Source organism: Rattus norvegicus, unplaced genomic scaffold (genome assembly GCF_021556685.1).
Source record: "Rattus norvegicus strain SHRSP/BbbUtx unplaced genomic scaffold, alternate assembly SHRSP_T2T unassigned-0000112, whole genome shotgun sequence".
Classification (NCBI taxonomy): Eukaryota; Metazoa; Chordata; class Mammalia; order Rodentia; family Muridae; genus Rattus; species Rattus norvegicus.
This window is the reverse complement of record NW_028238833.1, coordinates 177,501-202,412: the sequence shown is the minus strand read 5'-3', so window position 1 is coordinate 202,412 and position 24,912 is coordinate 177,501. Positions and strand designations below refer to the sequence as shown.

General features: G+C 44.7%; 1 long non-coding RNA gene across 2 annotated transcripts in view; it reads right to left on the bottom strand.

Moving 5' to 3' along the window:
- Positions 1-23,448: 23,448 nt before the first annotated feature.
- LOC147997588 (uncharacterized) overlaps positions 23,449-24,912 on the bottom strand; it is an 18,514-nt gene continuing 17,050 nt past the window's right edge. For both annotated transcript variants that reach the window (XR_015647714.1, XR_015647715.1), the window contains exons 2-3: positions 24,571-24,768; positions 23,449-23,668 (exon numbers count right to left, since the gene is read on the bottom strand). This is a non-coding gene — a long non-coding RNA (uncharacterized LOC147997588). The remainder of the gene's footprint in view (positions 23,669-24,570; positions 24,769-24,912) is intronic.

Genomic DNA, 24,912 nt, shown 5'->3' with positions numbered 1-24,912 from the left:
CAATGTGACTTCATGATCAAACTTCTATAGTCAATAGGACTAGAGAGAACACATGTCTGTAAAATAAAAGCAGAACCTTTTCTGCTTTGTTTTGTTTTGCCTCAAGGTACGTTTCTTTTGGTATAGCCCAGGCAGTCATGGAACTTGCTCCGTAGACTTATCTAGCCTCAAGCTCACAGAGGTCCACTCTGCCTGCCTCGGCCACCCACACAGCTCTCTCTGCTGACTATATGTCTGCATGCCAGAAGAGGGCACCAGAACCTAGGAGGACACACCACATGGCTCCTGAGAATCCAGGTTTTGACTTTAAAAAAAAAAAAAAAAAAAAAAAATTCTGACAGCATAGAGGGTAGATATCTGCCTGCCAGGCTCTTCTAGTGCTGTTTAAGGTGGGGTAATAGCCATGTGAAGGAGACAAGGGGAGAGGAAAAATCGATTGGATGAGTAGTGCTGCTGAGATTAAGGAACACACACACACACACACACACACACACACAGAGAGAGAGAGAGAGAGAGAGAGAGACAGAGACAGAGACAGAGACAGAGACAGAGACAGACAGAGACAGACAGAGACAGTAAGACAAAGAGACAGAGAGAGAGAGATGACAGAGGGACACACCGAGGGAAAGACATCAGGACCAGCTGAATTTCTCAAGAAAAGAAAAGAAGAGAAAGGAAAAATGTTTTCTATATACACAAATCTGTATACATGATTTGTTATAGTGTCCCATTTGGGCACTTTGGATTCAACTGTGGATGGTTGGCAGCCAGCTTGGCTGACACCTGACCTCACCAAGATGGAAGCAGCCGGCCATTAGCCCTGATGTTCCAGGTCACTTCTGTTTCTCCCTTTCCCAGCCTCTAGGGAAACAGAACTTAATTAAACTCAGTTTGCACGTGCAGAAAGGTGAAGAGGCACCCAAAAGCAGCCAGAAGCCTCAGACCATCCACAGCCACATGTTCTCCTTCTGCCTATATTACTTCTAAATGATCGTATTTATTTATTTATTTATTTATTTATTTATTTATTTATTTACTTACTTACTTACTTACTTACTTACTTACTTACTTACTTTTTTTTCTTTCTTTTTTCGGAGCTGGGGACAGAACCCAGGGCCTTGCACTTGCTAGGCAAGCGCTCTACCACTGAGCTAAATCCCCAACCCCCTTACTTACTTACTTACTTACTTACTTACTTACTTACTTACTTACTTACTTATTTTTGTCATACTTAAACAATCATTCGTCCTTGAATTCCTCCTGTATGCCAGGTAGACTTAGTCAGTCAGTCAGTCAGTCAGTCAGTCATTTAGCCAGGTCAAAATAGTTAAACATAAATATCAATAAAATCAATAAAAATCAAATGCAAACCCAATAGACAGTAAGTAAAATCGAATAAACCAAAAGATACATCATAAGCACAGAGTTTCAGCCGGACATTGAAAAGCAGCAGTTACCGAAGCAGTCTCCCTCCCACACCAACACACACACAGCTCGACCACCACCTTATCTGCACATTTTCAGCTCCTGCTTTCTAGAGTTACCAAGTTTATACACTACAGAGTTTAGCAAGGCAGGCCGGTTCACCGCACCCCCAGGGTCAGAGAACATGCTAGACCAGCTCTAGGGGATGGGCTGGGGGGCAGGGAGGGTGGGAAGAGGGGAAACAGGCAGACTTAGGTATTCTAGTTTTGTTCATTCAAGATTCCACTTCTCTCTGTTGTAGCCCTGATAGACAGACAGGCAGGCAGGAATATTTGTTTGTCTGGCTTGGGGTTTGGGTTTGGTCCATTTGTTGGTGGATTTTGTTTTGTTTTGTTTCATTTTGTTTTTCGGGAAGTGTGGTGACTTAGTGCCTACACAAGCCAAGGCAGGAAAAATAAATAAGTAAAGATCTCTGAAACACAAATCTGGAGTGGGCTCTAGCATGGCCATGGACACACGCATGCACAGACGCACGCACGCACGCACGCATTGTAGACACGCACTCAAGGACACACTGGATTCTACAATGTTTGGTTTCTGAGTGTGTGTCATACAGAACCTAACAGAATATGTAATGAACTCTGGCAGTGACAGCAGAAACAACCTATGAGAAGGCGTCCTTGCAATATTAAAATGGCAGGCTAGCCAGGTGACAGTTATCTTAACCAATCTGATGTAGGCCTCATTCACACGGCATCTAGGCCTTAACAGTTAATTGTATCTGTTTCTTTATTTTCCTCTTAGGCCATCACATTGTTTTACCTAGACCTTTAACAGCCAGCAGCTACCAGCCTACAGCTACCAGTTTCTTTCTTTTCATAAAGAAACCCTGTCTGAAAAACTAGGGGAGGGAGACAAACAGATTAACAGATCTCTCTCTCTCTCTCTCTCTCTCTCTCTCGCTCTCTCGCTCTCTCGCTCTCTCGCTCTCTCGCTCTCTCGCTCTCTCGCTCTCTCGCTCTCTCGCTCTCTCGCTCTCTCGCTCTCTCGGCGCGTGTGTTTGTGTGTTCAACAGAGGAGGCATTCAGGTCTGAGAGACGGGGGAGGGAAAGAGGGAAGAGAGACAGAGAGTGACAGAGAAACAGTTGACAGAGAGGGAGAATTGTAGGTTAATTATTGTTCCGTCTCCTCAATCACGGTCTACTGGTCGCCATCGTGGCAACCATGCCCCGCAACCCTACCTTCGGTAAGATCAAGCATAATGGCGGCAACCATATAATTCCTGCTTAGTCGCACTGAACACTCCGGTCATCACTACCTGTGGAGAATTGTAAGGGGGCTCCTCTGGTCTAGAGAGTAGTACCCTTGAATGAAATGAGGATCACAGCAAGCATTATTTGTTTTGAGATATAAGATGTGGAAAGAACTATATGTGTGGATTTACAGACAGACAGACAGACAGACAGACAGACAGACAGACAGACAGAGAGGACAGGACAGGACAGGACAGGACAGGACAGGACAGGACAGGACAGGACAGGAGAAAAAAACAAGAACACAAACAAAAACTCAAAATGGAAGTCCGGTTCCAAATAGTCTCTGTCTGCCCTGTCGCTCTAGTGTTGGTGGTCCAGGTTATAAAAGCTTATACATGGGTGGGTGCGGGAAGTGCTGCTGGGTGTTCAGTTCAGGTCCAAGATTATTGCGGGTAACTAGACAACAAAGAAAGCAGTTAGACTGACTCCTACAGTGTTCGGTTTCTGAGTGTGTTATCACACAGAAGAGCCTAACAGAATATGTAATGAATTCTGGCAGCAACAGCAGAAACAACCAATGAGAAAGTGTCCTTATAATATTAGCAACTGCAACAAAATGGCAGACTAGCCAGCTAACAGTTCCCTAGCCATTAACTCATCTGACATAGGCCTTCTTCACGTTGCATCTAGATAGGTCTTCCTATCTTCCTCTCCAGTGCTGAGACCAAAGTGAGATCAAAGTCATGCATCACCATGGGTGCCTTCCTTTTCATTTCTTTTCTTTCATCCTAGGAAGTGAGTGAGTGTGTGTGTGTGTGTGTGTGTGTGTGTGTGTGTGTGTGTGTGTGTGTGTGTAAAGAGAGAGAGAAGGAGGGGGGAGAGAGAGAGAGAGCTTTAGAGAGAGAGAGCTTGAGAGAGAGAGAGAGCTTTAAAATCAGCACTCAAGCCTTTTCTCTTCCTATCCCTATCCCAATCCCCCCAAACCAGCAGCAAAGCCACCAGCACTCGAGAGACAGAGGAAGATGAAATCTCTGGTCTGAGAAACAAGAGGAGGTAGATAAACATACCCCCCTCTCTCCTTCATAATTTGTTAAAGTGTTCCCTTTGTGTTGTGTGGACTCTACTTTATTAAGCAAGTTTCACATCGTACTAGCTCCAAAGAGGAGTCAACAGTCTCTTGGCGTGCAGACAGTTGTTGCCTGCTTTAAATATTTTTTGGTGTGTTTGTTTGTTTGTTTGTTTGTTTGTTTGTTTGTTTGTTTCAAAACCGAGGGCCTGCCTGCGTTCAACAGATCCAAACCCAGTTCTCAGAGGGGAAAATGGAGTCAAGTCCGAAGTCACTGGCATTTAAGTCATCTGCCATTGACAGTCATAGGAGATGGGAATATCGTCCTTTCTCCAATGGAGACTCACCTGGGTATGCATCAACCACATCTAAGGGCAGGCCTGGGTTAGTACGGGGTGGTGGATGGGGAGGAAGGATCTGGAAAGAGCTTTGCGATGGGAAACTATGATCAGAATGTTGCACAGAAAACAAAATTTGTATTTAAAAAGAAAAAAAAAAGGCTATCCAAAAAATCTATCCAAAAATGAAAGGAAACAAAACAAAACAAAACAAAACAAAACAAAACAAAACCGACAGCAGAACTTTACTAACTGCAAATGCTCCATCTCCCTGTATCCAACCACTCCACTCCCAGATAGGTAGATGATAGTTTGCACTTCTGTCCCAGTCGGGTTAAGAAAAGGGGAACCACCTCTGTGGAGAGCCATCTCTCCAGCCCTTGACAAGCTTTATTTAACTAAACATTAAACATGAATCAGAAACGCCAAACCCTGTACATATATGGTCCAGATTCACCCTTACTTAGAAATCCCCGAGCTGGCAGGGCGAGGCTGGGAATTGAGAGTGAGCAAAAAGGGAGTCTGCCTCTTTCCCCCAGGGTGTGCTATCAACTCCATTACCATTTCCAAACAGCTGGGTGTGAGTCTAACTAAGGTTTCCTTCAGTCAGACATTTGCCAGGAGCCGGAGCCCTGACAGGACAGCGAGAGCGATGATCAGACATCATTTCACAGTGAAATCATCACTCGCTGATTTCAGGCAGAAAACTTTAGAAAACTCTAAACTCTAAAGAGGCACTGAAGCGTGCTAGGGCAGCAGCAGTACTTCCCCGACTGACCTTCAGGAACCTGCATATTCTCCAGCCCCGCCCCACCCCACCCCCTCTCAGCTAGCTCCTGTCCACCCCTCCCCCTCCCCCACATACAGGGAGGAGGCCTTGTGTGTGTGTGGGGGGGGGGGGGCGGCAGCGGAAGATGCAACTCTCTCTTGAGAGAGAGTTCGGGTCTCCCAAACAAATACATAACTAGAAACTTCATTTATTTACTTTATTTCATCGAGCATACCGTGGAAGAGGGAAAAGGAACAGGGAAGCTAGGCCAACTGGTCGAGCTCCTCCTTTCGTTTTGTTTCAAAAAGGAAAGGAAAAGCCAAAGAACCCTCTTTTTGGTGAAAGGAACAGAATGGTGAAAGTTGAAACATCGGCTCGCCACTTAATACTTTGGCTTTTAATAAAAGGGACAGCAGATCGACTTCCGAGTTGATTAAGAGAGAGAGAAAGAGAGAGAGAGAGAGAGAGAGAGAGAGAGAGAGAGAGAGAGAGAATAAAAACCACAAAAAAACGTTTTGTCGACCAGCCTCCTTTTAAACCTCTGTTACACAGGAAGACTGGTCAACCTCATTCCCCCTCCCCCCACTCACACACACACCCCTCCCCTCCACGGAGAGGTTTAATGAGAGAAGAAAGGTAGAAGAAGAGAGTAAAGGCCAGTCATGAGCACGTGGAGAGAATTTGGGAGGGGAATGGGGAGAGAAGGGACAAAGGGGAAGAGGGGAAGAGAGGAAGAGCAAAAGAGCAAAGAGAGGAGCAAAGAGAGCCAACCTCATATTTTATTTTATTTTTTTTAAAGATTTATTTATTTTATTTATGCGTAAGAGTACACTGTAGCTATTTTCAGACACACCAGAAGAGAGCATCAGATCCCATTACAGATGGTTGTCAGCCACCTTGTGGTTGCTGGTAATTGAACTCAGGACCTCTGGGAGAAATTTGTGTGTGTGTGTGTGTGTGTGTGTGTGTGTGTGTGTGTGTGTGTGTGTGCCCGTTAGTTTAAAAATCTGCTGTAGACCTCCCTTTTAATATCTGTTTAACAAATATTTTTACCATATTTAAATTTTATTTATTTTATTTTACTTAAAAATAATAATGAATAAAGAGTCAATGTGAATAAACAATAAAACAAAAATCAAGGTGATCGGGGTTGGGGATTTAGCTCAGTGGTAGAGCGCTTGCCTAGCAAGAGTAAGGCCCTGGGTTCGGTCCCCAGCTCCAAAAAAGAAAAAAGAAAAAAAAAATCAAGGTGATCAACAGATACCGACGACTGACATGGAAAAAAGTTAATAGATCGCCATAAAAACAGAGTAAGTGCGATGTAAACAATAAAACAGATGGGATGGAGAGATGGCTCAGCGGTTAAGAGCACTGACCGCTCTCCCAGAGGTCCTGAGTTCAAATCCCAGCAACCACATGGTGGCTCACAACCATCTGTAATGAGACCTGATGCCCTCTTCTGGTGTGTCTGAAGACAGCTACAGTGTACTCACATGCGTTAAATAAATAAATTTAAAAAAAAAAGAAAACAATAAAGCAGAAATTAAGACGAGGGACACAGAAGGACAAGGGAGATAAAACAATTAAATGTTAACAGACATAAAGTGGGAACGACGGGGTTGGGGATTTAGCTCTGTGGTAGAGTGCTTGCCTAGCAAATGCAAGGCCCTGGATTCAGTCCCCAGCTCTGAAAAAAGAAAAAAGAAAAAAAAAAAAAAGAAAAGCGGGAACGAGATGAAGGGCAAATATAGACGACTGAAACGAAATGATGGAATAAATTTATAAAATAATAATAAAATACGAGTAAATACGAATAAATGGCAAACTGGACTTTAATAAATGTTTAAATCAAGGTGAATGACAAATACAATTTAGACAAAAAGGTTTTGAAAAATGAAAAGAAATAGAAAGCATATATGAATCAATAACAAGACTGAAGTCACAATGGCCTTGAAGTGACACGGACGACAAACGTGAAAAACATAAATGAAATAATTTCGACAGCCACGGACATTCACATGGTGTGTTGGGAAACACCGCAGTCTTTATTTGGCGAGTAAAAACGCCGGGGAACTCTGTACATAGGAGGCTGGGAGCATGAATCACTCTATCTATCTATCTATCTATCTATCTATCTATCTATCTATCTATCTATCTATTTTTTATTTTTCTCTCCCTTACATCTTCCCACCATACCATACGTTTCTCCTTATACAAATCCATAGATTTATATATGTTCTTAATTTCATTTTTTTCCTCTGCCACACAGCCCACCACACAGAACCTCTAGATCTCGGGATCCCCTTCTGCCAGCACCAGTGGCAAGGGCACAGCTCCCCAGAGAATTAACTCGATCCGAACATAAGCGCGACAAGAAATTAAAAGTTAAATCGGAAGTGAAACTGAAAATGAAATTTTGGCCGAAAATAAAATAAAATGAAAGGTATAAGTTTTGTGACAATCAAATCATAAATCCCAATTGGGCAAAAAATAAAATTACAAAGTCAAAATTTTGTCCAGTCCACTGTGCTCCTGTGGAATCCCTCCCTGGAACTTGCTCGGTAGAGTAGTCTAGTCCCAAACTCACAGAGGTCTGCCCTGCCTTTCTCTGAAACCTACAGAGCCAGTCAAAACCTACAATCCTTTGTTGTTTGTTTGGCAGTTTGGCAGTTTGTTTGTTCCTGGACAAAAATGTGGGCTCTCTCTGATTCCTATATGTCTGCATGCCAGAAGAGGGCACCAGAACATAAGAGGACACACCACACAGCTCCTGAGAATCCAGAGGGTTTTTTTTGTTTTGTTTGTTTTGTTTGTTTTTTCTTCCTCTTTTCTTTTTTCCGGAGCTGGGGACCTTGCTCTTCCCAGGGCCTTGCGCTTGCTAGGCAAGCGCTCTACCACTGAGCTAAATCCCCAACCCCGAGAATCCAGGTTTTTGACCAAAACAAAAAACAACAACAGGGGCTGGAGAGATGGCTCAGCGGTTAAGAGCACTGACTGCTCTTCCAGACGTCCTGAGTTCAATTGCCAGCAACCACATGGTGGCTCACAACCATCTGTAATGAGATCTGATTGATCTCTTCTGGTGTGTCTGAAGATAACTGCAGCATACTCAGATAAATAAAAAACAAATCTAAAAAAATTAAAAACAACAACAAAAAACACAAAAACAAACAAACAAACAAAACCCCCAAAACTAACAACCTAGAGGGTAGATATCTGCCTGCCCAGGTCTTCTAGTGCTATTTAAGGCTTCCTGTAGATAATAAAGCTTGTGTATCTTTTATCCAGGAACAGAATCATCAAGGCAGGGTAGGAGAGAAGCCCTGTTTGGGATTAAACGTTTCTACAACGTAACAGGAGGAGGCGGAGGGAGAGGGGCTCCTCAGACATAAATCTAAAATAGTACAATGGATCATTTTGAAGGCGTGTGGGTGAGGGTGACTGGAGACAGAGTTTTTCTCTGAGTGAGTGTGGAACTCACTGTCCCTGAGCTCAGCCTGTGATGAGAGAGAGAGAGAGAGAGAGAGAGAGAGAGAGAGAGAGAGAGAGAGAATTTTCTGTGTCTCTCTGTCTCTGTCTGTCTGTCTCTCTCTCTCTGTGTCTGTCTCTCTCTCTGTCTCCCTGTCTCTGTCTCTCTTCCTCTCTCTGTCTCTCTGTCTCTCTCTGTCTCTGTCTCTCCCCCTCCCCCATGCGTGTGTTTGTGTGTTCAACCGAGGAGGCAATGGCAGATAAATGTCTGCCCCTCCTCTGTAAGCCAGGCCACTCCATTACTGCCTTTCCTTTTTCTTAGTTTGTTTGGTTTATTCCAAGTTAATTGTATCTGTTTCTTTATTTTCCTCCTCATTTCTTTAGTTGAGTCAGGGGTCTTTGCACAAAAGCCCTGGAAATCAGTACCTGGATCAGGTCTGCAGCCTGCTCACAGAGTTCTACCCACCTTCACCTCTCAAGTGATGCAATCAAAGACATGCAGCACCACACCTGGCTTCTTTTCACATGTACATTTACTTTAGTTCCAATGCTCATTCAGGTCTGAGAGACGGGGAGGGAAGGAGGGAAGAGAGACAGAGAGTGACAGAGAAACAGTTGACCGAGAGGGAGAATTGTAGGTTAATTATTGTTCCGTCTCCTCAATCACGGTCTACTGGTCGCCATCGTGGCAACCATGCCCCGCAACCCTACCTTCGGTAAGATCAAGCATAATGGCGGCAACCATATAATTCCTGCTTAGTCGCACTGAACACTCCGGTCATCACTACCTGTGGAGAATTGTAAGGGGGCTCCTCTGGTCTAGAGAGTAGTACCCTTGAATGAAATGAGGATCACAGCAAGCATTATTTGTTTTGAGATATAAGATGTGGAAAGAACTATATGTGTGGATTTACAGACAGACAGACAGACAGACAGACAGACAGACAGACAGAGAGGACAGGACAGGACAGGACAGGACAGGACAGGACAGGACAGGAGAAAAAAACAAGAACACAAACAAAAACTCAAAATGGAAGTCCGGTTCCAAATAGTCTCTGTCTGCCCTGTCGCTCTAGTGTTGGTGGTCCAGGTTATAAAAGCTTATACATGGGTGGGTGCGGGAAGTGCTGCTGGGTGTTCAGTTCAGGTCCAAGATTATTGCGGGTAACTAGACAACAAAGAAAGCAGTTAGACTGACTCCTACAGTGTTCGGTTTCTGAGTGTGTTATCACACAGAAGAGCCTAACAGAATATGTAATGAATTCTGGCAGCAACAGCAGAAACAACCAATGAGAAAGTGTCCTTATAATACTAGCAACTGCAACAAAATGGCAGACTAGCCAGCTAACAGTTCCCTAGCCATTAACTCATCTGACATAGGCCTTCTTCACGTTGCATCTAGATAGGTCTTCCTGTCTTCCTCTCCAGTGTGTGTGTGTGTGTGTGTGTGTGTGTGTGTGTGTGTGTGTGTGTGTGTGTGTGTAAAGAGAGAGAGAAGGAGGGGGAGAGAGAGAGAGAGCTTTAGAGAGAGAGAGCTTTAGAGAGAGAGAGAGCTTTAAAATCAGCACTCAAGCCTTTTCTCTTCCTATCCCTATCCCAACCCCCCAAACCAGCAGCAAAGCCACCAGCACTCGAGAGACAGAGGAAGATGAAATCTCTAGTCTGAGAAACAAGAGGAGGTAGATAAACATACCCCCCTCTCTCCTTCATAATTTGTTAAAGTGTTCCCTTTGTGTTGTGTGGACTCTACTGTATTAAGCAAGTTTCACATCGTACTATCTCCAAAGAGGAGTCAACAGTCTCTGGCGTGCAGGCAGTTGTTGCCTGCTTTAAATATTTTTTGGTGTGTTTGTTTGTTTGTTTGTTTGTTTGTTTGTTTGTTTGTTTCAAAACCGAGGGCCTGCCTGCGTTCAACAGATCCAAACCCAGTTCTCAGAGGGGAAAATGGAGTCAAGTCCGAAGTCACTGGCATTTAGGTCATCGGCCATTGACAGTCATAGGAGATGGGAATATCGTCCTTTCTCCAATGGAGACTCACCTGGGTATGCATCAACCACATCTAAGGGCAGGCCTGGGTTAGTACGGGGTGGTGGATGGGGAGGAAGGATCTGGAAAGAGCTTTGCGATGGGAAACTATGATCAGAATGTTGCACAGAAAACAAAATTTGTACTTAAAAAAAAAAAAAGGCTCCCGATATCTATCCAAAAATGAAAGGAAATAAAAACCGACATCAGAACTTTACTAACTGCAAATGCTCCATCTCCCTGTATCCAACCACTCCACTCCCAGATAGGTAGATGATAGTTTGCACTTCTGTCCCAGTTGGGCTGTCGAGGTTAAGGGAAGGGGAACCACCTCTGTGGTTATGTGATCCACACACGAAATAAAATAAAAGGAGCGGATAAACGTGCCTGGCATTTTAAGATGCTCAATTTCTTTGCAAGCTTCATTTTGTTTCATTCTTTTAAAGGTTTACTTATTTATTTTCACTTACATTGAGTACACTAAAGCCCTTTTCACATACACAGGGCAGTAGAGTGCATGGGATATCCCTTTGCAGAGGGTTGTGAGCCACCATGTGGTTTCTGTGGAATCGAACTCAGGACCTCTGGAAGAGCAGAGCGGTGAGTGCTCTTAACCTCGGAGCCATCTCTCCAGCCCTTGACAAGCTTTATTTAACTAAACATTAAACATGAATCAGAAACGCCAAACCCTGTACATATATGGTCCAGATTCACCCTTACTTAGAAATCCCCGAGCTGGCAGGGCGAGGCTGGGAATTGAGAGTGAGCAAAAGGGAGTCTGCCTCTTTCCCCCAGGGTGTGCTATCAACTCCATTACCATTTCCAAACAGCTGGGTGTGAGTCTAACTAAGGTTTCCTTCAGTCAGACATTTGCCAGGAGCCGGAGCCCTGACAGGACAGCGAGAGCGATGATCAGACATCATTTCACAGTGAAATCATCACTCGCTGATTTCAGGCAGAAAACTTTAGAAAACTCTAAACTCTAAAGAGGCACTGAAGCGTGCTAGGGCAGCAGCAGTACTTCCCCGACTGACCTTCAGGAACCTGCATATTCTCCAGCCCCGCCCCACCCCACCCCCTCTCAGCTAGCTCCTGTCCACCCTCCCCTCCCCCACATACAGGGAGGAGGCCTTTGTGTGTGTGTGGGGGGGGGCGGCAGCGGGAAGATGCAACTCTCTCTGAGAGAGAGTTCGGGTCTCCCAAACAAATACATAACTAGAAACTTCATTTATTTACTTTATTTCATCGAGCATACCGTGGAAGAGGGAAAAGGAACAGGGAAGCTAGGCCAACTGGTCGAGCTCCTCCTTTCGTTTTGTTTCAAAAAGGAAAGGAAAAGCCAAAGAACCCCCTTTTTGGTGAAAGGAACAGAATGGTGAAAGTTGAAACATCGGCTCGCCACTTAATACTTTGGCTTTTAATAAAAGGGACAGCAGATCGACTTCCGAGTTGATTAAGAGAGAGAGAAAGAGAGAGAGAGAGAGAGAGAGAGAGAGAGAGAGAGAGAGAGAGAGAATAAACCACAAAAAAACGTTTTGTCGACCAGCCTCCTTTTAAACCTCTGTTACACAGGAAGACTGGTCAACCTCATTCCCCCCTCCCCCACTCACACACACACCCCTCCCTCCACGGAGAGGTTTAATGAGAGAAGAAAGGTAGAAGAAGAGAGTAAAGGCCAGTCATGAGCACGTGGAGAGAATTTGGGAGGGGAATGGGGAGAGAAGGGACAAAGGGGAAGAGGGGAAGAGAGGAAGAGCAAAAGAGCAAAGAGAGGAGCAAAGAGAGCCAACCTCATATTTTATTTTATTTTTTTTAAAGATTTATTTATTTTATTTATGCGTAAGAGTACACTGTAGCTATTTTCAGACACACCAGAAGAGAGCATCAGATCCCATTACAGATGGTTGTCAGCCACCTTGTGGTTGCTGGTAATTGAACTCAGGACCTCTGGGAGAAATTTGTGTGTGTGTGTGTGTGTGTGTGTGTGTGTGTGTGTGTGTGTGTGTGTGCCCGTTAGTTTAAAAATCTGCTGTAGACCTCCCTTTTAATATCTGTTTAACAAATATTTTTACCATATTTAAATTTTATTTATTTTATTTTACTTAAAAATAATAATGAATAAAGAGTCAATGTGAATAAACAATAAAACAAAAATCAAGGTGATCGGGGTTGGGGATTTAGCTCAGTGGTAGAGCGCTTGCCTAGCAAGAGTAAGGCCCTGGGTTCGGTCCCCAGCTCCGAAAAAAAGAAAAAGAAAAAAAAAATCAAGGTGATCAACAGATACCGACGACTGACATGGAAAAAAGTTAATAGATCGCCATAAAAACAGAGTAAGTGCGATGTAAACAATAAAACAGATGGGATGGAGAGATGGCTCAGCGGTTAAGAGCACTGACCGCTCTCCCAGAGGTCCTGAGTTCAAATCCCAGCAACCACATGGTGGCTCACAACCATCTGTAATGAGACCTGATGCCCTCTTCTGGTGTGTCTGAAGACAGCTACAGTGTACTCACATGCGTTAAATAAATAAATTTAAAAAAAAAGAAAACAATAAAGCAGAAATTAAGACGAGGGACACAGAAGGACAAGGGAGATAAAACAATTAAATGTTAACAGACATAAAGTGGGAACGACGGGGTTGGGGATTTAGCTCTGTGGTAGAGTGCTTGCCTAGCAAATGCAAGGCCCTGGATTCAGTCCCCAGCTCTGAAAAAAGAAAAAAGAAAAAAGAAAAAAAGAAAAGCGGGAACGAGATGAAGGGCAAATATAGACGACTGAAACGAAATGATGGAATAAATTTATAAAATAATAATAAAATACGAGTAAATACGAATAAATGGCAAACTGGACTTTAATAAATGTTTAAATCAAGGTGAATGACAAATACAATTTAGACAAAAAGGTTTTGAAAAATGAAAAGAAATAGAAAGCATATATGAATCAATAACAAGACTGAAGTCACAATGGCCTTGAAGTGACACGGACGACAAACGTGAAAAACATAAATGAAATAATTTCGACAGCCACGGACATTCACATGGTGTGTTGGGAAACACCGCAGTCTTTATTTGGCGAGTAAAAACGCCTCGGGGAACTCTGTACATAGGAGGCTGGGAGCATGAATCTATCTATCTATCTATCTATCTATCTATCTATCTATCTATCTATCTATCTATCTATTTTTTATTTTTCTCTCCCTTACATCTTCCCACCATACCATACGTTTCTCCTTATACAAATCCATAGATTTATATATGTTCTTAATTTCATTTTTTTCCTCTGCCACACAGCCCACCACACAGAACCTCTAGATCTCGGGATCCCCTTCTGCCAGCACCAGTGGCAAGGGCACAGCTCCCCAGAGAATTAACTCGATCCGAACATAAGCGCGACAAGAAATTAAAAGTTAAATCGGAAGTGAAACTGAAAATGAAATTTTGGCCGAAAATAAAATAAAATGAAAGGTATAAGTTTTGTGACAATCAAATCATAAATCCCAATTGGGCAAAAAATAAAATTACAAAGTCAAAATTTTGTCCAGTCCACTGTGCTCCTGTGGAATCCCTCCCTGGAACTTGCTCGGTAGAGTAGTCTAGTCCCAAACTCACAGAGGTCTGCCCTGCCTTTCTCTGAAACCTACAGAGCCAGTCAAAACCTACAATCCTTTGTTGTTTGTTTGGCAGTTTGGCAGTTTGTTTGTTCCTGGACAAAAATGTGGGCTCTCTCTGATTCCTATATGTCTGCATGCCAGAAGAGGGCACCAGAACATAAGAGGACACACCACACAGCTCCTGAGAATCCAGAGGGTTTTTTTTTGTTTTGTTTGTTTTGTTTGTTTTTTCTTCCTCTTTTCTTTTTTTCCGGAGCTGGGGACCTTGCTCTTCCCAGGGCCTTGCGCTTGCTAGGCAAGCGCTCTACCACTGAGCTAAATCCCCAACCCCGAGAATCCAGGTTTTTGACCAAAACAAAAAACAACAACAGGGGCTGGAGAGATGGCTCAGCGGTTAAGAGCACTGACTGCTCTTCCAGACGTCCTGAGTTCAATTGCCAGCAACCACATGGTGGCTCACAACCATCTGTAATGAGATCTGATTGATCTCTTCTGGTGTGTCTGAAGATAACTGCAGCATACTCAGATAAATAAAAAACAAATCTAAAAAAATTAAAAACAACAACAAAAAACACAAAAACAAACAAACAAACAAAACCCCCAAAACTAACAACCTAGAGGGTAGATATCTGCCTGCCCAGGTCTTCTAGTGCTATTTAAGGCTTCCTGTAGATAATAAAGCTTGTGTATCTTTTATCCAGGAACAGAATCATCAAGGCAGGGTAGGAGAGAAGCCCTGTTTGGGATTAAACGTTTCTACAACGTAACAGGAGGAGGCGGAGGGAGAGGGGCTCCTCAGACATAAATCTAAAATAGTACAATGGATCATTTTGAAGGCGTGTGGGTGAGGGTGACTGGAGACAGAGTTTTTCTCTGAGTGAGTGTGGAACTCACTGTCCCTGAGCTCAGCCTGTGATGAGAGAGAGAGAGAGAGAGAGAGAGAGAGAGAGAGAGAGAGAGATCGAATTTTCTGTGTCTCTCTGTCTCTGTCTGTCTGTCTCTCTCTCTCTGTGTCTGTCTCTCTCTCTGTCTCCCTGTCTCTGTCTCTCTTCCTCTCTCTGTCTCTCTGTCTCTCTCTGTCTCTGTCTCTCCCCCTCCCCCATGCGTGTGTTTGTGTGTTCAACCGAGGAGGCAATGGCAGATAAATGTCTGCCCCTCCTCTGTAAGCCAGGCCACTCCATTACTGCCTTTCCTTTTTCTTAGTTTGTTTGGTTTATTCCAAGTTAATTGTATCTGTTTCTTTATTTTCCTCCTCATTTCTTTAGTTGAGTCAGGGTCTTTGCACAAAAGCCCTGGAAATCAGTACCTGGATCAGGTCTGCAGCCTGCTCACAGAGTTCTACCCACCTTCACCTCTCAAGTGATGCAATCAAAGACATGCAGCACCACACCTGGCTTCTTTTCACATGTACATTTACTTTAGTTCCAATGCTCATTCAGGTCTGAGAGACGGGGGAGGGAAGGAGGGAAGAGAGACAGAGAGTGACAGAGAAACAGTTGACCGAGAGGGAGAATTGTAGGTTAATTATTGTTCCGTCTCCTCAATCACGGTCTACTGGTCGCCATCGTGGCAACCATGCCCCGCAACCCTACCTTCGGTAAGATCAAGCATAATGGCGGCAACCATATAATTCCTGCTTAGTCGCACTGAACACTCCGGTCATCACTACCTGTGGAGAATTGTAAGGGGGCTCCTCTGGTCTAGAGAGTAGTACCCTTGAATGAAATGAGGATCACAGCAAGCATTATTTGTTTTGAGATATAAGATGTGGAAAGAACTATATGTGTGGATTTACAGACAGACAGACAGACAGACAGACAGACAGACAGACAGAGAGGACAGGACAGGACAGGACAGGACAGGACAGGACAGGACAGGAGAAAAAAACAAGAACACAAACAAAAACTCAAAATGGAAGTCCGGTTCCAAATAGTCTCTGTCTGCCCTGTCGCTCTAGTGTTGGTGGTCCAGGTTATAAAAGCTTATACATGGGTGGGTGCGGGAAGTGCTGCTGGGTGTTCAGTTCAGGTCCAAGATTATTGCGGGTAACTAGACAACAAAGAAAGCAGTTAGACTGACTCCTACAGTGTTCGGTTTCTGAGTGTGTTATCACACAGAAGAGCCTAACAGAATATGTAATGAATTCTGGCAGCAACAGCAGAAACAACCAATGAGAAAGTGTCCTTATAATACTAGCAACTGCAACAAAATGGCAGACTAGCCAGCTAACAGTTCCCTAGCCATTAACTCATCTGACATAGGCCTTCTTCACGTTGCATCTAGATAGGTCTTCCTGTCTTCCTCTCCAGTGTGTGTGTGTGTGTGTGTGTGTGTGTGTGTGTGTGTGTGTGTGTGTGTGTGTGTGTAAAGAGAGAGAGAAGGAGGGGGGAGAGAGAGAGAGAGCTTTAGAGAGAGAGAGCTTTAGAGAGAGAGAGAGCTTTAAAATCAGCACTCAAGCCTTTTCTCTTCCTATCCCTATCCCAACCCCCCAAACCAGCAGCAAAGCCACCAGCACTCGAGAGACAGAGGAAGATGAAATCTCTAGTCTGAGAAACAAGAGGAGGTAGATAAACATACCCCCCTCTCTCCTTCATAATTTGTTAAAGTGTTCCCTTTGTGTTGTGTGGACTCTACTGTATTAAGCAAGTTTCACATCGTACTATCTCCAAAGAGGAGTCAACAGTCTCTTGGCGTGCAGGCAGTTGTTGCCTGCTTTAAATATTTTTTGGTGTGTTTGTTTGTTTGTTTGTTTGTTTGTTTGTTTGTTTGTTTGTTTCAAAACCGAGGGCCTGCCTGCGTTCAACAGATCCAAACCCAGTTCTCAGAGGGGAAAATGGAGTCAAGTCCGAAGTCACTGGCATTTAGGTCATCGGCCATTGACAGTCATAGGAGATGGGAATATCGTCCTTTCTCCAATGGAGACTCACCTGGGTATGCATCAACCACATCTAAGGGCAGGCCTGGGTTAGTACGGGGTGGTGGATGGGGAGGAAGGATCTGGAAAGAGCTTTGCGATGGGAAACTATGATCAGAATGTTGCACAGAAAACAAAATTTGTACTTAAAAAAAAAAAAAAGGCTCCCGATATCTATCCAAAAATGAAAGGAAATAAAAACCGACATCAGAACTTTACTAACTGCAAATGCTCCATCTCCCTGTATCCAACCACTCCACTCCCAGATAGGTAGATGATAGTTTGCACTTCTGTCCCAGTTGGGCTGTCGAGGTTAAGGGAAGGGGAACCACCTCTGTGGTTATGTGATCCACACACGAAATAAAATAAAAGGAGCGGATAAACGTGCCTGGCATTTTAAGATGCTCAATTTCTTTGCAAGCTTCATTTTGTTTCATTCTTTTAAAGGTTTACTTATTTATTTTCACTTACATTGAGTACACTAAAGCCCTTTTCACATACACAGGGCAGTAGAGTGCATGGGATATCCCTTTGCAGAGGGTTGTGAGCCACCATGTGGTTTCTGTGGAATCGAACTCAGGACCTCTGGAAGAGCAGAGCGGTGAGTGCTCTTAACCTCGGAGCCATCTCTCCAGCCCTTGACAAGCTTTATTTAACTAAACATTAAACATGAATCAGAAACGCCAAACCCTGTACATATATGGTCCAGATTCACCCTTACTTAGAAATCCCCGAGCTGGCAGGGCGAGGCTGGGAATTGAGAGTGAGCAAAAAGGAGTCTGCCTCTTTCCCCCAGGGTGTGCTATCAACTCCATTACCATTTCCAAACAGCTGGGTGTGAGTCTAACTAAGGTTTCCTTCAGTCAGACATTTGCCAGGAGCCGGAGCCCTGACAGGACAGCGAGAGCGATGATCAGACATCATTTCACAGTGAAATCATCACTCGCTGATTTCAGGCAGAAAACTTTAGAAAACTCTAAACTCTAAAGAGGCACTGAAGCGTGCTAGGGCAGCAGCAGTACTTCCCCGACTGACCTTCAGGAACCTGCATATTCTCCAGCCCCGCCCCACCCCACCCCTCTCAGCTAGCTCCTGTCCACCCCTCCCCTCCCCCCACATACAGGGAGGAGGTGTGTGTGTGTGTGGGGGGGGGCGGCGGGGAGATGCAACTCTCTCGTTTTTTTTTCCTTTTCTTTTTTTTTCTTTTCTTTCTTTCTTTCTTTCTTTCTTTCTTTCTTTCTTTTTTTTTCTTTTTTTTTTTTTTCTTTTTCCGTAGCTGGGGACCGAACCCAGGGCCTTGCGCTTGCTAGGCAAGCGCTCTACCACTGAGCTAAATCCCCAACACCCGCAACTCTCTCTTGAGAGATAGTTCGGGTCTCCCAAACAAATACATAACTAGAAACTTCATTTGTTTACTTTATTTCATCGAGCATACCATGGAAGAGGGAAAAGGAACAGGGAAGCTAGGCCAACTGGTCGAGCTCCTCCTTTCGTTTTGTTTCAAAAAGGAAAGGAAAAGCCAAAGAACCCCTCTTTTGGTGAAAGGAACAGAATGGTGAAAGTTGAAACATCGGCTCGCCACTTAATACTTTGGCTTTTAATAAAAGGGACAACAGATCTCCCTCCTATTTGGTTAAAAAAAAAAAAAGGAATTAAAACACCACAAAAACGTGCTGTCAGCCAGATTCCCTTTAAACCTCCGTTATACAGGAAGACGGGTTTTTTTTAAGCATCATTTTAAATATATAAATATGTATTTGTGTGTGTGTGTGTGTGTGTGTGTGTGTGTGTGTGTCCGTCCGTCCGTCCGTCAGTCAGTCAGTCAGTCAGTCAGTCAGTCAGTCAGTCAGTCAGTCAGTGTCTTCTGTATGGAGAGGATGTGCTGACTCTGAAGCTATGATCTAGACACTTTCTAGATCACAGTTAAAAAGTTTTTAATAACTGTGTGAAGGAGACAGGTAGGGTGTGTGTGTGTGTGTGTGTGTGTGTGTGTGTGTGTGTGTGTATGCATGCATGCATGTGGGGGAGGGGAGGCTTTGATATCAGCACTCAAGCTTTTTTACTTCCTATCCCAATCTCCCCAAACTACCATCAAAGCAGCACTAGGGAGGCAGAGAAAGGTGAATCTGAGAGTTTCAGTCCTTCCCGCCCTACAGACGAATACAGAGAAACCCAGTCTGAGAAACTAGGGGAGGGGGGGGGGGAGAGAGAGAGAGAGAGAGAGAGAGAGAGAGAGAGAGAGAGAGAGAGATCAAATTCTCTTGTGTCTGTCTCTGTTTTTCTCTATCTCTCTCTCTCTCTCTCTCTCTCTCTCTCTCTCTCTCGTTGTGTGTGTGTGTGTGTGTGTGTGTGTTTGTTTGTTTGTTTGTTTCAAAACCCAGAGCCTGTCTGTAACAGATCTAAACACAGTTCTTGAAGGGGAAAATGGAAACAATTCCATAGTCTCTGGCAATGAAGTCATCTCCCATTGAAAACCACAGGAGAGGGGAATATTGTCCTCAACTAGGCATATATCAACCAGTATTTCACAGGCAGACCTTCAGGGAGGTGCAGATTCACCAGCCCTACCCTCCCTCCCATCCCCCCAGCATCCCTGCTCATCTCCTGTCCACCATTTGTTGATTCATTGTTGCTGTTGCTGTTGCTGCTGCTGTTGTTGTTGTTGTTGTTGTTGTTGTTGTTGTTGTTGTTGTTGTTGTTCCTGGTGTGAAGAACACTGTGAGGTAGCCTTCCTCTAATAAACCCTCTGGTCTTTAGGGATCCTTCACCCACTCACTCTCTGCCAGACTGAGTTCACAGCAGAAAACGCGTTTTTGAGAGAAACATGTTCCTGGTCCTGTGTGCCCATATTGAGGGAGGCATGAGAAAGGGATAACAAGGAAGGGAGACCCGGCAGTGGTAGGGGGCTGGGATGGGGTCGGGGGTGGGTGTCCTAGCTTGCTAATCCAACTGACCCACTTGCTGTGTAAATAAATATTTTGCATTCTGTGTCCCTTGTTTGATTTCTCACTAAATTCCAGATTGTCAATCTCCCTGTGTCGATTGCACAAGAACCCAAATGGGGATGCTGGGTGGTGAGCTGATTCCTCCCTAGAACACCTGTGCACTCTCTCATAGTCTCTAAGCTCCTTGCTGGACTCTTTTGGGCTTGGACCTGGCTGTCTGTAAGCCAGGAAGGAAGGAAGGAAGGGAGGGAGGGAGGGAGGGAGGGAGGGAGGGAGGGAACAGGCCTCAGTTGAGAATCCCAATTTTCTAGTTCACTGCATCTGATGGCTGGCTGACCCTTCCAGGTGAATTGTATTTTTTTTTCCTTTTCACTCCTTTATTTGAGTCAGGGGTGTCTGCACATAGACCTGGAAATCAGTACCTAGATCAGGCCTGCCTGCCTGCCTGCCTGCCTGCCTGCCTGCCTGCCTGCCTGCCTTCCTCTATCTCACAGAGACACAGTTCTAAACACCTCTGCCTCTTGAATGATGGAAATAAAGACATGCACGAACACCTGGCTTCCTTTCATTGTACATTTAGCCTAATTTCAGTTTTATTCATGTCTGGGAGGGAGACTTGCTTGTGTGCTGTAGTTCAATTCCTTTCACTGTGTGGTTTCCCCACCACCTTGGCCACCATGCCACGTGGAAGAGAAGAAGAGATGAACCATATTGTTGGCACCCATATAACAAACACTTGGTTGCTTCCTCTGAGCCCTCTGAGTATCCTTACATCTCTGTATTTTAAAGTGGTTTTGTTTTGTTTTTTATTGCTGTCAAACTCTCTCTCTCTCTCTCTCTCTCTCTCTCTCTCTCTCTATCTATCTATCTATATGTGTGTGTGTGTGTGTGTGTGTGTGTGTGTGTGTGTGTGTGTGTGTATTTTTTTTCTTCCCCCAGAGCTGAGGACTGAACCCAGGTCCTTGAGCTTGCTAGGCAAGGACTCTACCACTGAGCTAAAACCCCAACCCCTATCTCTGTGTTTTAAAAGTAGACTCTGGAGCAATACCGGGCAGGTCTCCAAGGCGGGTCCTTCGCTTTATTTTATTCTTTTTGTTTTTAATTGTTAAAGATTTGTTTGTTTGTTTGTTTGTTTTATGTCTATTCGAGTACCCTGTAGGTGTCTTCAGACACCCCAGAAGAGGGCATGATTGACAATTACAGATGGTTGCAAGCCGCCATGTGTTGGCTGGGTATTGAACTCAGGACCGCTGTAAGAGCAATCAGTGCTCTTAACGACGGTGCCATCTCTCCATCCACCTACTTTATTTTATTCTCTATGCTCTCTTGTGCGAGTCAAGGTCAAGCAGGCAAGAAACACCCAAACAGATTGGTCCATCACCACTTTCTGAATTCTTTTTGTTGTTGATGTCAGGGATGTAAAGCAAGTTTACCCATGAAGAATTGTAAGGGAGTCCTTCTGATTTAGAGAATAGCAGCCTTGAAATGAAATGAGAATCACAACAAGCATTTGTCTTATTGTTTTTGTTTTTTTCTTCCTTTTTCTTCGGAGCTGAGGACCGAACCCGGGGCCTTGTGCTTCCTAGGCAAGCGGTCTACCACTGAGCTAAATCCCCAACCCCTACATTTGTCTTAAAGTCTGAAAAACACAAAACAAAACAAAACAAAACAAAACAAAACAACAACAACAACAACAACAACAACAACAACAACCAAGAACAAACCATGAGACCGCAGAAATCCTCAGGCGGAGGAGTAAGGAGCTAGTTTTTATTGGTTAGGGTATTATTTGGTCGGGTGGGGGTAGGGGTGGGGGTGGGGGTGGGGGTGGGGGTGTTGTCCTTCCTACACCTCTCTTGCATGAATGAGCTGAACATTACTTAAGCTTGTGTCCAAAACTGTCCATTTTTTAGATTGATCCCAGGAGGGAGGGAGCGAGCCGGGGATACAGCACACCCTCTCTGGCCTCAGAGGTCCAGGCTCCCGCTGGCAGGGCCCGAAGGGACTCCTGGGGGGAAAAAAAAAAAGTCTCCGAGGCACCACCTAGCCGGTTTTATTCTTGAAGAAAAGCAAACATACATAATGGAATAAGGGAAAGAAAACCCTGTTTTCTATATACACAAGCAGTCGTAATTTGTTATAGTGTCCCCTTTGCGTAGTTTGGATTCGATGACTTTATTTTATCAAGCAAGTTTTAAACAGCGGTAACTCCAAAGAGGAGTCAACAGCCCCTTTAAGTGCAGTCAGTCATTGACCCTTTGGTCTGTCTGTCTGTCTGTCTGTCTGTCTGTTTCAAAACGAGGGAGGGCCTGCCTGCCTGCCTGCCTGCCTGCCTGCCTGCCTGCCTGCCTGCCTGCGTGCCTGCATCAGATCTAAATACAGTTCTCAGAGGGGAAGACAGAGACAAGTCAGAAGTCACTAGCACTCAATGGACGACCACCAACCTAAGGGCAGGCCTAGGGTAGAATTTGATGGACGGACGGACGGACAGACGGACGGACGGACGGATGGACAGATGGACAGAAAGGATCTAGGAGGAGCTTTGGGAAAGATGAAAAGCCTCCATTTCCCCAAAAGAACGAGCCCCAACAGCTGGGCTCTTCGAGATGAGTTATAAGGGGAACCACACATACAGTTTTGTATCACACATACAGTTTGTCATCATCCGTCAATACCAGGTAGACTTTTCAACGTATGTAGGTAGCTGTTGTCAGGTCAGTCCTTTACTAAGCCTCATGTAAGCTCTGCAGGGTAAGCCTCAGGAATTCATCTGTGCGTCCCGCAGGGTATGCTTTCTTGCTTTGTTAAAGGCTAGACTTTGGTTGCTGTCTGTCTGTCTGTCTGTCTGTCTGTCTGTCTGTCTGAATGAATGAATGAATGAATGAGCGAGGGAATGAACGAATGAGGAGGGGATGCACATGCCTATGGTTTTAAGATGCTTAATTTCTTTACAAGGTTTATTTATTTAAACATTAAACATTGGGGTTGGGGATTTAGCTCAGTGGTAGAGCGCTTGCCTAGGAAGCACAAGGCCCTGGGTTCGGTCCCCAGCTCCGAAAATAAAATAAAATAAAATAAAATAAACATTAAACATTAATCGGAAATAATGGAGTCAGCAGTTAAGAGTTCTGACTGTGTTCTTCCAGAGGTCCTGAGTTCTATTCCCATGGTGGCTCACAACCCTCTGTTATGGGATCGATCTGCTGTGTGTCCGAAGACAGCTGCAGTGTGCTGTTTGTAGGGTAAAGAAAAAAATACTAAAGAAGAAAAAAAAAAAGAGAGAGAAAAAGTTAGAAGCACCAAGTCAAGTCATGTAAATATTGCCCACATTCGGATTTAGACATGCCTGAGCTGTCAGGGCGAGGCTGGGTGAGAGCGAATCAGTGAACGATCGGACTCTTCCTCTCTCTGTGAGGGTGTGTCATGAACTCTATTACCATTTCCAAAGAGTTAGGTATGCTGGAGCGAAGTGGACCGGAAAGCCAAGGGAGGAGAGGTATGCCTACACGAGTCCACCCAACCCCCCCCCCCCCCCCCAGGGAGACATCCTCGAGTGGTGGGGGGAGGGGCGAAGGTGTGGAGGGATAATTTCCAACAAATAAATCCCAACAAATAAATTACTAGAGACTTGATTCATTGATTTACTTTAAATTTATTGAGTGTATCGGGAAAGAGGGAAAATGGGTCAAGGAGGGAGGGAGGGAGGGAGGGAGGGAGGGAGGGAGGGAGGGAGGGAGGGAGGGAGAGAGGGATATCTTTTCCTCCAAATCGGCTGGTATGTAGTCTCAGTGCGTCAGAAAAGACTGCTTCTGGCCTCCTTTCTGATTACCCCAAGGCAGTCTGGTCACCGTGCTGTAATAGAAAGGGAAACCACAGTCAAGTCATGGGAGCGAGCGAGCAAGCAAGCAAGCAAAAATCATAAACAAAAGCAAAAACACGTCTGTTAAGTTGAGCAGAGCAGAGCAGAGCAGAGCAGAGTAGGGCAAAGCAATACAAGGTCACATTCCACAAAGGCTGATATAGTCTGCCATCTTGGTCTACAGAGTGAAAAGTAGAAGGAGAAAATGAATATCGCTTTGTGTGTCACAAAGTTTTTAAGTTGTAAGGAACATTGCAGGGCTAAACCTTCAAATCCTCAAACCACCCAACCCAAGCTTTCCTCCTCCTCATCCTCCTCCTCCTCCTCCTCCTCCTCACCCCCCATTGCCCCCCCCCCGTGTGGTGTGTGTGTGTGTGTGTGTGTGTGTGTGTGTGTGTGTGTGTGTTTGCGCACGAGCTCGAGCTCGGGCACGCATTTCTTTCACTGCACAACCATCATTGGAGGACGTTTAAATAAACACGAATGAATCAGACAGGCAGACAGACAGGGGCCCATAATGGATCCCTACAACTCGGTGGTGGTGGTGGTGGTGGTGGTGGTGGTGGTGGTGGTGGTGGTGGTGGTGGTGGTGGTGGTGGTGGTACACACCGATTTGTTGACCTCTTTCTTTTAAAGAAAGGACAAGAAACAAAGAGAAATAAAAATGAAGGAATATAGACCTAGCCAAATATTATTTTATTCCCTCCTTCATGGAGCGACAAGAAGATTTATTCATCAACCTTCGTCTAGAATAAGAAAGTAATTGCAAATGAAATCGAGCCATCTTACTGTAATAAGATGTTATCGAGAGAAAGGGAATTGGATACTGGATCCATTGCTGCCCCCCCACACACAAATTGGAAAGAAAAGCAACTCCCCAGATCGCTCAACTAACGAGGCTTATTTAAAACTGGAAAAGAGGGCTGGAGAGATGTCTCAGCGGTTAAGAGCCCTGGCCGCTCCTCCAGAGGTCCTGAGTTTTCAATCCCCAGCAAGCACATGGTGGCTCCCAACCATCGGTAATGGGATGAGGCCTTCTTCTGGTGTGTCTGAAGATAGTTACAGTGTACTCATAGTCACAAAATAAATAATTCTGGAAAAGAAGAGGAAATAACTTTTAAAAAAAAGAAAGGAGGCTGACTGGTCGACCTTCCTTCCCTCCCTCCCTCCCTCCCTCCCTCCTTCCTTCCTCCCTCCCTCCCTCCCTCAGGTTCGTACCTAGGAACTCATGCACACA